This window comes from Bos indicus x Bos taurus, chromosome 14, assembly GCF_003369695.1.
Source record: "Bos indicus x Bos taurus breed Angus x Brahman F1 hybrid chromosome 14, Bos_hybrid_MaternalHap_v2.0, whole genome shotgun sequence".
Lineage (NCBI taxonomy): Eukaryota > Metazoa > Chordata > Mammalia > Artiodactyla > Bovidae > Bos > Bos indicus x Bos taurus.
In genome coordinates this window covers 34,407,656-34,419,345 of record NC_040089.1, presented here as the reverse complement: position 1 = coordinate 34,419,345, position 11,690 = coordinate 34,407,656, and the positions used below count along the sequence as shown (strand labels likewise).

Sequence of the window (11,690 nt, the reverse complement as noted above, 5' to 3'; positions counted from 1 at the left end):
CTTAGAAGCCGGGGGAGAACTGATGGACAACGGGCGCCTCCAGGGCGCAGCAGCAGACGCGGGCGTGCGAGGTGCGCCCTAGGGGTGCCGGCTGCTGCTCCAGGGGCGCAGGCAGAGCGCCGACGGGTGGCTCCTCCTGGGGCGAATCTGGCACTGCGTTCTCCCCATCTTCGTGCGGGGGCATCTGCCTGGCCGTCTGCAACCTCAAGATCCCACTGCCTCCACTCTGCAGCCCCGGCCGGTCCCATAGTCTCGCTTTTTTGGCACTTGCCCTTTGCCCTCCCATGGAGTCATCTGTTTACTCTCCCCTCGCTTCCAGTCACCCATAGGTCACCCTCCCTGCTACCACCGTCACCCATTTTGTCCCCTCTCCCTTCTCTCTTCACCTCTCCCCGGGTCGTCTTCTTAAGAGGACTGCGCCGACGGAGATGCTACAGAGTCCGCGGCCAGGGTCGGCTCCTGGGAGAACCCTCCGTCCACCTTTGCCCCCTCCCCGGGGGCGCGGGACGCAAGTTTCCGCCCCGTCCTTTCCCCAGTGACAGGACTCGGCTGCGGCCACGGCCCGGGAGGCGGAGGGAGGGACTGCCTGACTCCCGAGCCCCCTCCCCTGATCGCGAGCTCGCGCGGTCTGTGTGTCTCTAGGCAAGTGCGGAGACGCGGAGGAGGAGGAGGAGGAGGTGGAGGAGGAGGAGGGAGTTGGGGGAGGATCTCCATTGAAATAAACAACCAGGCAGCAGTTATTAACACGGGAACATGGCGGCCGCAGCCTCAGCCACGGCTTCGGCGGCGAAGGTCAGCGCCGACGGCAGCCGGCACCTGACGGCGTGACCGACCCGAGCCGGTAACCGCTCCTTCCCTGGGGGCCGCGAGGGCGGGCTGGAGGCGGGCGGCGGGCGGCGGACAGGCGGGGGGCGCCGCGTCCCCACCCCCCGGCCGCGATCGCCCTTCCTGCGCCGAGCCGGGTAGAGCCGCGCGCCGCCGAGAGGGCTGTTTTGTGTGCGGGGAACCGCTGCCCCGGTGCGCGGAAAACGGGAGTTGCAACCCCGGAGAGGCGCCGTGAAGCTGGGGAGTTGGGACTTGGCGGGGGGGGGGGGTGGGGAGGGGTGGGGAGGGCGGGAAGCGGCGGGGAGACGCGGAGTCCCTGGGAGAGAAAGGAGGCGCTCCAGCGCTTTGCGAGAGCTCGGGAGACGAGTCCCGGAGCGCGAGGCGGGCGGAGGCTGCAGCCCGCGGCGCCGGCCAAGAGGTGAGAGCCGAGGCGCGGCGGAGGCCGGGGGCGCGGGCGCGGCCCCCGCCGGCGGAGCCCCGGCGCCCGGCGCCCCTGCCCGGTGCGGGTCGGCGGGGAGCGCTTCTCCTGCGCCCTCGGGGGGCGCGAGGCAGAGAGACGGGAAGGTGAAGCCCGAGAAGGTGCATTCTTTCATGGAAACGCGGAGCGACTGCAGCGCAGGGTGGGAGCCGGGCGAGGGGTGGCAGGACTCGGGAAGTTCTCGGGGGTGTGTGAAGGTGAAACGCCTTGTCAGGGGCGGCCGGCGGGGTGAGACATCGGGAGAAGAGAGGATCCGCGGCCCGGCGGCCGGGCCCGGCCCGTGTCAGCGCCGGGGGCTGGGGGCGAGGGGCGCCGCGCGCCGACGGGAAGGAGCTGCGGCGGGAGGGGCGGGCGGCGCGCTCGGGCCGAGCAGGCCGGGCCGCGGTGGGGGCGGGGAGCCGGGGGGCCGGAGCGCGGCGGCGCCGAGCCGGGCTCGCCCCTGACTTAACTTTCTGGGTGCGGGCGTGTGTGCAGGAGGCGCGCAGGGGCCGGGGCTGGGGGCGGGAGGCGGGCCGGGAGGTTCCGGGTTGGCTCGCCAGCGCCCCCTCTTCGCTCCCCCATCTCCCCGCCCCTGAAGGGACAGGCCCTCAGGGCCCCAGGCGGGAAGCGGGAGGGGCCCTCCCAGCCAGCTCGCGACGGTCACGCCCCGGGCCCGGGGACACTGCTCTCTCGGGCCTCTGGGGGCTGCTGGGGGAGGGGGCCGGGGGTCGTCGCGGCGCGCCGGCGCTCACCGCCCCCCGCCCCTCCGGGGAGTCCCGGAGGCGCCTCTTCCGAGATCGGGGGTGGGTCGGTCCCTGGTTAGCTGGTCCCTCCCTCTTCTCCCTCCCCCTAGTGGTTTCCGGGGCCTGCGGGACCGAGGGGCGGGAATCAAGGACCCGAGCGTCCTGCACCGGCTCTGAGCGGGACCGGGCCTAACGCCGTCCGGGTCTGTCACTCGTAGGGGAAACTTTCCCAAACCGGGGACCGAGCCTGAACATCCTCCTCCGTCACCTCGTCCTCTAATCCCACTCCCACTCCACCTCCTCCACTGCCTTCCCCTCCCACCGACCCGAATCTCGCTGCGTGTGACTGATGGGGCAGTGAGCCAGTCGAAGGCGGGGAATTGACCTGCCGGGTGTCGGTAAGCCAATCGCGGGGACCGGAGGAAGGAAGGGGGCGGGGCTTCTTCCGGACCAGTTGGAGCGGAGTTGCAGGCGGGGCGGGGGAGTCATGGAGACGCCAAGAGCTACCCACTCTTGTACATCCTTGGTCACCCACTTCTAGATCTGTGGGGTAGTGTCACTTACAGGGGCTCCGACCCGGGGAGGCACGCAGATTGCACGAGATACTGTATTGCTTTGGTACCACCAGAGACGTTGTCCTAGATACAACGAAGTCTAAAGGCACTTAGGATGTGGCAGTAACTGTCCGAGGCCCGTTTCTAAAATGGCATATATTGTAGTGATCGCGTTCCGAACCTCAGCGCTCGGTTTACGTGCTAACGATCCTAGGAGTTATCTGTTTACCTCTGTCTCAGTTTCACATAGCTACTCCAGCGTGGAGACAATGAAATTTGAAAGGCTGCTCTGAAAACGAAGGCATCGGAAAAGCTTCACGTCAATTGATTATTGGGAGTGTTAAGCATCATTGTTTGTAATGGCTTCACTGGTTCCTTGATTAATTAGAGGGCCAGTTTCCAAAGTGCACTTGGAAGTTCGGCGTTGGGATGACATTAAAAAAAAAAGTTGTAGTTTATGGTATGCATTTTTATTTTTTTCTCTTGAGTAAACAATATGAAGTTAGGAACCAAAGCATCACTGTTTGCAACCTAAAGCGTTGATATTTAAGGAGCAAGCCAGTCAGAGAATATTTGTCTACAGAAAAAAAGTGAATAAATGTAGGTTGCCAGATTACTCCCACACAAAAGATTCTCAAAAATAAATTAGTTTGCTTAAACACTAGTGAATGGTTCAGTGTGTGGGTACTTTTTTGGTGTTTGCAAGGTTAGGACACATCTTTGGTTATTTTACACTGTTGGGTGCAGTCTAGTGACTTACACAACTCTAACTTTTCAGAATGGGAGGATAGGTCTTTGGTTCTTTGTAAAGATCATAGATTGCTCTGCAGGAATAGCAGTCTTTTAAAAAGACGGCAGCTGCTGCTGCTATGCTTTGTGTGTGTGTGTGTGTGTGTGTGTGCGCGTGTGCGTGTGTGCTCTTGTGCTACTCTTTGTTGGGGAGGTTAGTGCACACTGACAGCAGCAAGACTCCTTTTCCCAATTGGAATTTGTAGAATCTTTGGGAGTTCAAAAGATGAGTAATGTTAACTTGAGAATGCATCTATTCATTTTGTGATGAGTATCCCATGAATTTAATCTTGAGACTTTTTTTTCTTTTTGAGGCATTTTATGTGCATGATTACTTATGCATACTGCTTTCTCAGGCTTTTAATAATTTGGTGTTACTAAGAAAGATTTGAGGGGTCTTTTTAGGGGATTTAGGGTTTTTAGGGAACAGTGTTTACCACACTTTATCGATGTCCTCTGTGTAATAGACCGTTTTCAGATTCATAATGTGAATTCCCAATCCATTATAATTGTAAGTGTTCATGAAGACAAAAATTAATCGCATTTTGTTGTAGCCCTTGAGGTGTTGTTTTAGTGATACAGTAGTAAAAACTGTGACTATAAAACAAACATTTAGCTGCCAGAAGTAGGGAGAATTATAAATTAAACAACATTCAGAATTTGACAGCATGCAAAACTGCCCCGTCATTAGTTAATTTAGTTCCTGAAGGCCACTCTGACGTGTGCCTTTTGTATGCTCAAGAGCAACACATTATTTTACTCCTTCTCCACAATAATCCTTGAGACTGTTTTCAGATTCTTAGTGGCAGTGAGTAGCAAGTCCCCTAATGCCTGGCTAGGGGAAAAAAAAATCCTCTCAAGCATATGGAGACATCTAGAAAAAGATGTGCGTCGTCAGCTGTGATTCCATTGTGTGCTCGCAGACTGGAGCTGAGCCTTCCTCCTCCTGGGAATTTCAGTCTTAACAGAGGAGTTGTAGATGTTAGGATACTGAAGCAGAGGATAGAAAAAGAGCTCACCAATTACGAATTTAATATTTGTTAGATAGATTAGCTCTGATTTTAATCCTTCATTGGTTACATATCATTTACATGACTTTTGCTCAGTGTTAGAGGAGTGTTTTATGAGCAAGCTAAAATGTCAGGATCAGAGGGGAACTTGGGCTGCAGTGTGAGGCCGTAAAGGGGCAGTGCTCCTTGGTTGGCTTTATCTTTAGATACATCTTTTTTTTAAATTTATTTTTAATCTGCAGATAATTGCTTTACAACATTTTGTTGGTTTCTGCCATACATCAACATAATCAGCCATAGATGTACACATGTCCCCTCTGTCTTGAACCTCCCTCTAGTTATATCTTATTAAAGCTTTGCGCACGTTAGAAACAAGGACCAATGAGCAGTTCTTTAATTATATACCCTATATTTAAGGATTCAGTACCATAGCTGTTTCATATCACACCCAGTTGAAAAGGTGACCCATTAAATCGACAGCTTGGATTTTTTAGAAAAAAATGTGTTGTATTGGATTTTAAAAGGGTGCTCTTTAAACAATTTTTCTAGAAGTTAGTTTTCTGAAATGCACAGTGTTATCTTTATTTGATATTTTGACCATTTGTTATGATTGGTATTATATTTAAATGCATGATTAGTGCTTTGCTATTTTTATGGCAAAACCACTTTTGAAGTCATTACTCATTTTTCAGTATTTTGTGTTTATAGTTTTGGTCATTTATGTTATTGCATGCTGTATCAATTTTAAATGAAGAGAATAGGAGGGAGAGTGTAAGTCAGTTGCTTTAAGATGTTGATCTTTTATTACAGTAAATCATAAAATGAGCAGTGAATCAGGATCTTTCCTGCAATGAAATAATCAGACTGTTTACAAACTAATAATGAAAACCATTTAAGAAAAAACAGAACAAACCCCTTACTCAGTTTTTTAATACACTTTCACATGTCGAGCTAATTTTACCTCTAAACGCCTTGTTTTTTCAACAAAAACAATTTTAGCATTTGTGTTTATTTCCTTTTTTGTTTTTACAGGCTTGCAGAAGGGTTTATGAATTCCTAACTGTAGAAAGAATATTATGTCATATTACTTTTTAAAGTCTATTAAAAGTGATGTCTGGAAAAGCCGTGCAATATGGATTTAGTGTCATAGGCCCTCAATTCAGATAGTATAAAGACAATATATACTTTATGGATTCTAGATAGTAATTTCTAAACAGAAGTGAGAATCTGACTTTTGTGGATACTTTAGAAACTTGTGTAGTTTACCTTGCTGTTATAAAACTGAGGCAAGGGTGATTATGGAGAAGAGTGGAAATCAAAGATTGTGCTATGAGGGTATTTGAAATTAAATAACTACATGGTCTGCAGATAGATTATAACACTCTTGGCTCTTACAGCAAAGATTTTATGTACTTATCCTATGAAATGTACATCAGTGACCATATTCCTGGCTTCCAGCGGCTGTGATTACATAATGCAATTGTGGAAACATCGACTCTAGGACAGTTTTAAGTTGGTTCCCTATTTGTAAACTTCTAGAGATGTATTAATGGCACCCCACTCCAGTACTCTTGCCTGGAAAATCCCATGGACAGAGGAGCCTGGTGGGCTGTGGTCCATGGGGTCGCTAGCAGTCGGACATGACTGAGCGACTTCACTTTCACTTTTCGCTTTCATGCATTGGAGAAGGAAATGGCAACCCACTCCAGTGTTCTTGCCTGGAGAGTCCCGGGGATGGCGGAGCCGGGTGGGCTGCTGTCTCTGGGGTCGCACAGAGTCAGACACGACTGAAGTGACTTAGCAGAGATGTATTAAACAAGCAGGGAACCTATGGAAGTATTTGACTTACTTACTTTTGGACATAGACAATTTTAAGGAAGAAAGAGGGGAGGTGCTGATAGGTAGACCTTATTAGCAATAATTAAATAGTTATTAATAGTCAAAGGTTCTGAAGAAAAAAAACTTTTACTTTGAGTGTCAGTTGACAGGTGCACATGAAGAGTTGAAGTTAGCCTGTCAGTTCTGGCAGAATTTATGTTTTTTAGGCAGTCAATTATGAACTATTAAGAGTTCCTGATGGAGTTCCCCATGGCCAACTTAACTCTCATTTTGGGCTTTTTAGATCTTGTTATTGCATTCCTGCCTCATTTAACCATTGTTTTGTTCATTTACTCATGTTATTTGATGAGTTTTAAGTGTCCCAGCTTTGGTAGTTTACTGCCAGAATCCTCTGATTAAAGGGGGAACACTCAGTGGGTGATGATTTTTTTATTTTTTGTGGGGGAGGGGCTGTGAAGGGACGTGTCCACTCTGATGTTCGATTTGCTTTCAAACTAAAGATCTGCTCTTCTTTTAATGTGTAATTTTAATTATATAACAGAGTCAGATAATTCTGCTTTAATTTGAGTTCAGGTTTTTTCCCCCCTGAAAATAGGATTATAATGTTTATAGTAAAAAGATTGTTAAATGTCCCCTTGACTGATTAGCTTATGAAGAAATAGATTTCCTTTAATAAAGGTATGAATATTTATAATTAGTTTTATTTCTCCTGAAATCATATTGTGTGTGGTCAGCGTGACGATCTGTAGTTGGGTAGAGGTGACAGGGCAGGCAGTGACCTCTTATTTCTGTGGATTGTTTGTGTCTTGTTGCTGCTTTGAAGAGTAATAAATCCTGGGTCTTACCACCCTAGTTTTCTAAAGGGTGGAAAGTCTCCCTTGCACAGCCTTTCACAGGTATTCTGCTGTGGTGGTCAGTTTTTCTAAACGTAACTCACTCTTGCTCTTGGCCAAAACATCTGTATTGGCAGAGCAGCAACAGAAGTGATGATAGCATCTCTCACTGAGTGCCATCAACCTGCTAGGGGCTCTCTGAGGCATGCTGCCTTATTTCATTCTTGCCCACATCCTGTGAAGTAGAAGTTACCCTCAGTTTCCAGGAGATGAAGTTTGAAGGGGAGTAAGTCGCTGTGCCTCTGAGCAAAACTTTGGGGAAAAATGAACCTTGACCAACAAGTGGGGAAGCACTATAAATTTCAGAGGGGATGGTGAGTCCAAGAACATCTTCCTATTAAGGATCTAATAAAGCGATGTTTGCAGGTTTTTGTAAGACTCCCAGTCTGGTGGTTTAGTTTGTAAAAAGGATGAATAGGTTTGAATAGACCCAGTCCTGCAAATTCTGTAGGCTTGTAGCTCTCCCACAGAGAAGGCAATGGCACCCCACTCCAGTACTCTTGCCTAGAAAATCCCGTGGACGGAGGAGCCTGGAAAGCTGTAGTCCATGGGGTCGCTGAGGGTTGGACATGACTGAGCGACTTCACTTTCACTTTTCAGTTTCATGCATTGGAGAAGGAAATGGCAACCCACTCCAGTGTTCTTGCCTGGAAAATCCCAGGGACGGGGGAGCCTGGTGGGCTGCCATCTATGGGGTCGCACAGAGTCGGACAGTAGCAGCAGTAGCTCTCCCAAACCCTTGCCTCCAGGCAGGCCTACACCTGGCCGGATACTTACCTTAAGACCTACAGAGAGTCTCCAGATTTTTTAGTCATCAGCCCAGTATTTAACAGGTCCTAAATTGCAGGATTCTGTCTTGTCTTTTAATTTTCAAAAAATACGAATGGAAATGGATGAAGTGAAAAACAGGTAACCTTTAACTGAGCGCTCACTTAAAACCTGGTGCTTTTCTACTCCTGTCTGGCTCTCACTGGAACGCAGCGAGGGAGGCGCTCTTGTCGCTCCGCTTTCACAGTTCAGGAAGTGGAGGCACAAAGCTGTCAGATAACCTGCTAGAGGTCACACAGCCCGAGTGCTGGAGAGGAATTTGAACCCAGGCCAGCGCTGCCCCTTAGCCCTGCCTCCCTGACAAGTGAGCTGGCCAGCTACACCTCCTTGTAGCCTCACGTGGATGTGTGCCATCCAGTCCTTGTGGAAAGCACGGATCAGTCATTCCCCACGAGGGAAAGGGACAGGGGTGGGGATGTATTTTGTAAAGGCACACTCAGGTCCCATATTGTTTCTCACAATAAGAAGCTCAGAAAATCAACTTGAGAAAACTTGAATGTGGGGGAGAGGCAGAAAAGAGACGCAGAGAACCTTTTAGGGGGTAGAGGTTTTGGACGGATGAAACACTGGTATTTCTGTAACATATATTTAATCGTAGCACGTTTAGCTGTTAGCTGGTGGTTTGTGTGATGCATGTTTGGCAGATTTTTTGCAACCCATGTAGCACGGGTGACTCGGTGTTGCGACATTGTAGTCCCCAAAGGTGGCTGATAATATATTCAGTCATCTGACTTGTGCTCTGCTATTTGTGGAATTCTTCTGTCTGCTCAATTGTTTTCAGGGAGCCAGGAGAGCATTCAGGGAACTCTTCACCTGTGCACGTGTGGGGATCAGCAGGCACTGCTTTCAGTGTTCTAGCTGCCATTCTGAAGCCCTCTTGTCAGAGATGAACACATAACGTGTGGTATTTTCTATTACTCATTTAGTGAATCCTCAGGAAATGTGATCCCACATCTCCCAAGGCTTAATTTGCACAGTGTGACAGGGTCCTAGGAGTTCCCGTTGTTTCTGGCTGACCTTTGTCCCTGGAAGTGGGGTGGGGGGGGAGAGAAAGTGTTAGTCGCTCAGTTGTGTCCTACTCTTTGTGACCTCATGGGCTACTTTGTGACCCCATGGATTGCAGCCCATCAGGCTCCTCTGTCCATGGAATTCTCCAGGCAAGAATACTGGAGTGGGGTGCCATTCCCTTCTCCAGGGGATCTTCCCGACCTAGGGATCGAACCTTGGTCTCCCGTGTTACAGGTGAATTCTTTACCATTTGAGCCACCAGGGAATCCCCTCGCCCCTGGAAGCCCCGATCTCAATGAGGATGGGCTTTTCTAGCAGGCTGTTCCCACCTGCAAAATAGTCCAGGAATCAAACAGGAAATGATTTCCCTTGCCTTTGGTGGTCCAGTACAATTGGTACTGGTTATAAGTTGGAAATACTAAGGGGCTTCCCTGGTGGTTCAGACAGTAAACAATTCACTTGCCAATGCAAGAGACACAGGAGACGAGGGCTTTGATCCCTGAGTTGGGAAGATCCTCTGGAGGAGGCATGGCAACCCGTTCCAGTAATCTTGCCCGGAGAATTCCATGGACAGAGGAGCCTGGCAGGCTACAGTCCATACGGTTGCACAGAGTTGGACACAACTGAGCGACTAACACTTTCACTTGGAAATATTAAAGATGATTTAAGATTGGTGAAAATTTCATCAGATTCCTAGAGTCTTAGGAATGCCCGCCTCTCTGGAGTTTCTGGTAGTGTGTTGTATTTTCAATTTCTGTAATTCTTTTCTGAGATTCAGTGTATCGTGCTCTTGTTGCTTTTCAAGTAACATATGTATGACTATCTTGATTCCTTAAGATTTTTCTATAAAAGTGTGATATAGAAATATTTTCCATTAAGAAGTGTCATTTTATTGTATTCTAGCACCAACAGAGTCTTTTCTTAGATAAACAAATAGTAAGTATAAGTCAGAGCTTCCCAGGTGGCTCAGTAGTAAATAATCTGCCTACCAATGCAGAATACATGGGTTTGATCCCTGGGTTGGGAAGATCCCCTGGAGAAGGAAATGGCAACCCCCTCAAGTATTCTTGCCTGGGAAATCCCATGGACAGCAGAGCCTGGGAGGCTATAGTCCATGGCATCGCACAAGAGTCAAACATGACTATTTATCTATTAAACACCAACAACAGGAATAAGTAAAACGTAGTGAATTTATATAAAGATTATTTAAATAATAATCTTTATGTAAATAAAGTTATATAAAGATCTGTTTATGCTGTACTACCTTGTATTTTAAGCAAGAGGTGTGTACAGTTAAGAGTTTAATAAAGGCTGTAAGCTGTTAAGTATAATGTAAGAAAATGATACTCATTGTGTTCTGAGCATATTGACAGTGGCAACTGACAGTGACAAAAGTCAACAAAATGCCTGGACACCGAAGGGCATTAGAAAAGAAAACCAGAGCATTCTCCTCTGCTGGGTGAAGCACACGCACATCGTAAAACCGCATTCTCATGATCATGGATGATCTCATCATAATAGTAAATTTCTTACTTTGAGAAGAAGCATTCAGGAGGAGAGAGCCGGGAGGTGGAGGGAAGCCCAGGTTTGTGGGCTCGAGAGGCAAGTGAAGGTGGGTCGGGATGGAGCTGGCAGGGGCCATCTGGCTTGGCCCTGCGTGCAGGCCGTCTGGTGAGCTGAGTCTCTGCTAGGAGAGGCTCTCCACCACTCCCTCCTCTCTCATGGTCACTGGAGATAGGCCCTGACCCTGTGGTGGAGAGGGAAAGGCAGAGGAGGGAGAGCCGGTGACAGGTGAAATGGGTGAGTCCCAGTCCCATCCAGGTCCCAGCACTCACCTGTACAATCGCTGTCTGCATCCGGATCTCACAGCAGGAGCTGGGCGGGTGCAGAGTGTTCCGATGAGCTGCAGTCTTAATCCTGGACCCGGACAGCAGTGCCAAAGGCCGGCTCCCTCCAGGTACCCCTCAGCCCTGCGGCCCTTCTGCCCTGATACTCTGGGTTACCACACGGAGCACTTGGGAGACTTTCTTCCCCTCTACAGGTGAGAAGTGAGGGGCCCACTCCACCCAAGAGCAGGCAAAGACCAGGTAGGGCCAAGGGAAAGCCTTCTGGGGCTTGTGATTTTCATAGGCTGAGTTCCTGTGTTCACCTGGCCTGGTGCTCAGAGGAGTGAGGGAAGCCAGGGCCTCACACCAGAGGAACAGAGAGGGTTTCCTGGTCACAGAGGCCCTCTTCATTCCCTTCCCCAGAAAGGGAATTTCCCAGTGAAGGTCAGATGTCTCCAGTAGCCTCACCCCGGCTTTCTGGGCCTGCCTCAGTGGTCCACAGATGTTTATCTACTTGGAGAAAGGGATTGAGTGTGTAACGGGAAAAAAGGAAAGGAAAGGCATTTGGAAGGAAGCTGGAGGTGGCCTTCAGAGGAATTGCTCATTTAATTGAGGCTAAAAAGGGTTAGAACCACGCAGGTGGAAAATACCAATGCAAAAGAGTAGTCTTGCCTGAAATCTGTAAATTAATGAAAGCCTGGTGGCCCAGATGGTAAAGAATCTGGCTGCAATGCAGGAGACCCAGGTTTGATCCCTGGGTCAGGAAGATCCCCTGGAGAAGGGAATGGCAACCCACTCCAGTATTCTTGCCTGGAGAATCCCATGGACAGAGGAGTCTGGCAGGGTACAGTCCATGGAGTTGCACAGACAACTGAGCCACTAATGCTTTCTGCATAGAGGAATGGCACAGTAACAAGT

General features: G+C 49.3%; 1 protein-coding gene across 4 annotated transcripts in view; it reads left to right on the top strand.

The window, feature by feature from the left end:
• Positions 1-742: 742 nt before the first annotated feature.
• The window catches only part of NCOA2 (nuclear receptor coactivator 2), a 285,061-nt gene continuing 274,113 nt past the window's right edge, over positions 743-11,690 (top strand). For 2 of the 4 annotated variants that reach the window (XM_027561151.1, XM_027561154.1), the window contains exon 1: positions 744-841. The gene's annotated coding sequence lies outside the window, so the exon portion shown is untranslated. Of the gene's footprint in view, positions 842-1,156; positions 1,244-2,243; positions 2,424-11,690 lie in introns of those variants that run through there. The other 2 variants (XM_027561153.1, XM_027561152.1) reach the window with 2 other exon arrangements.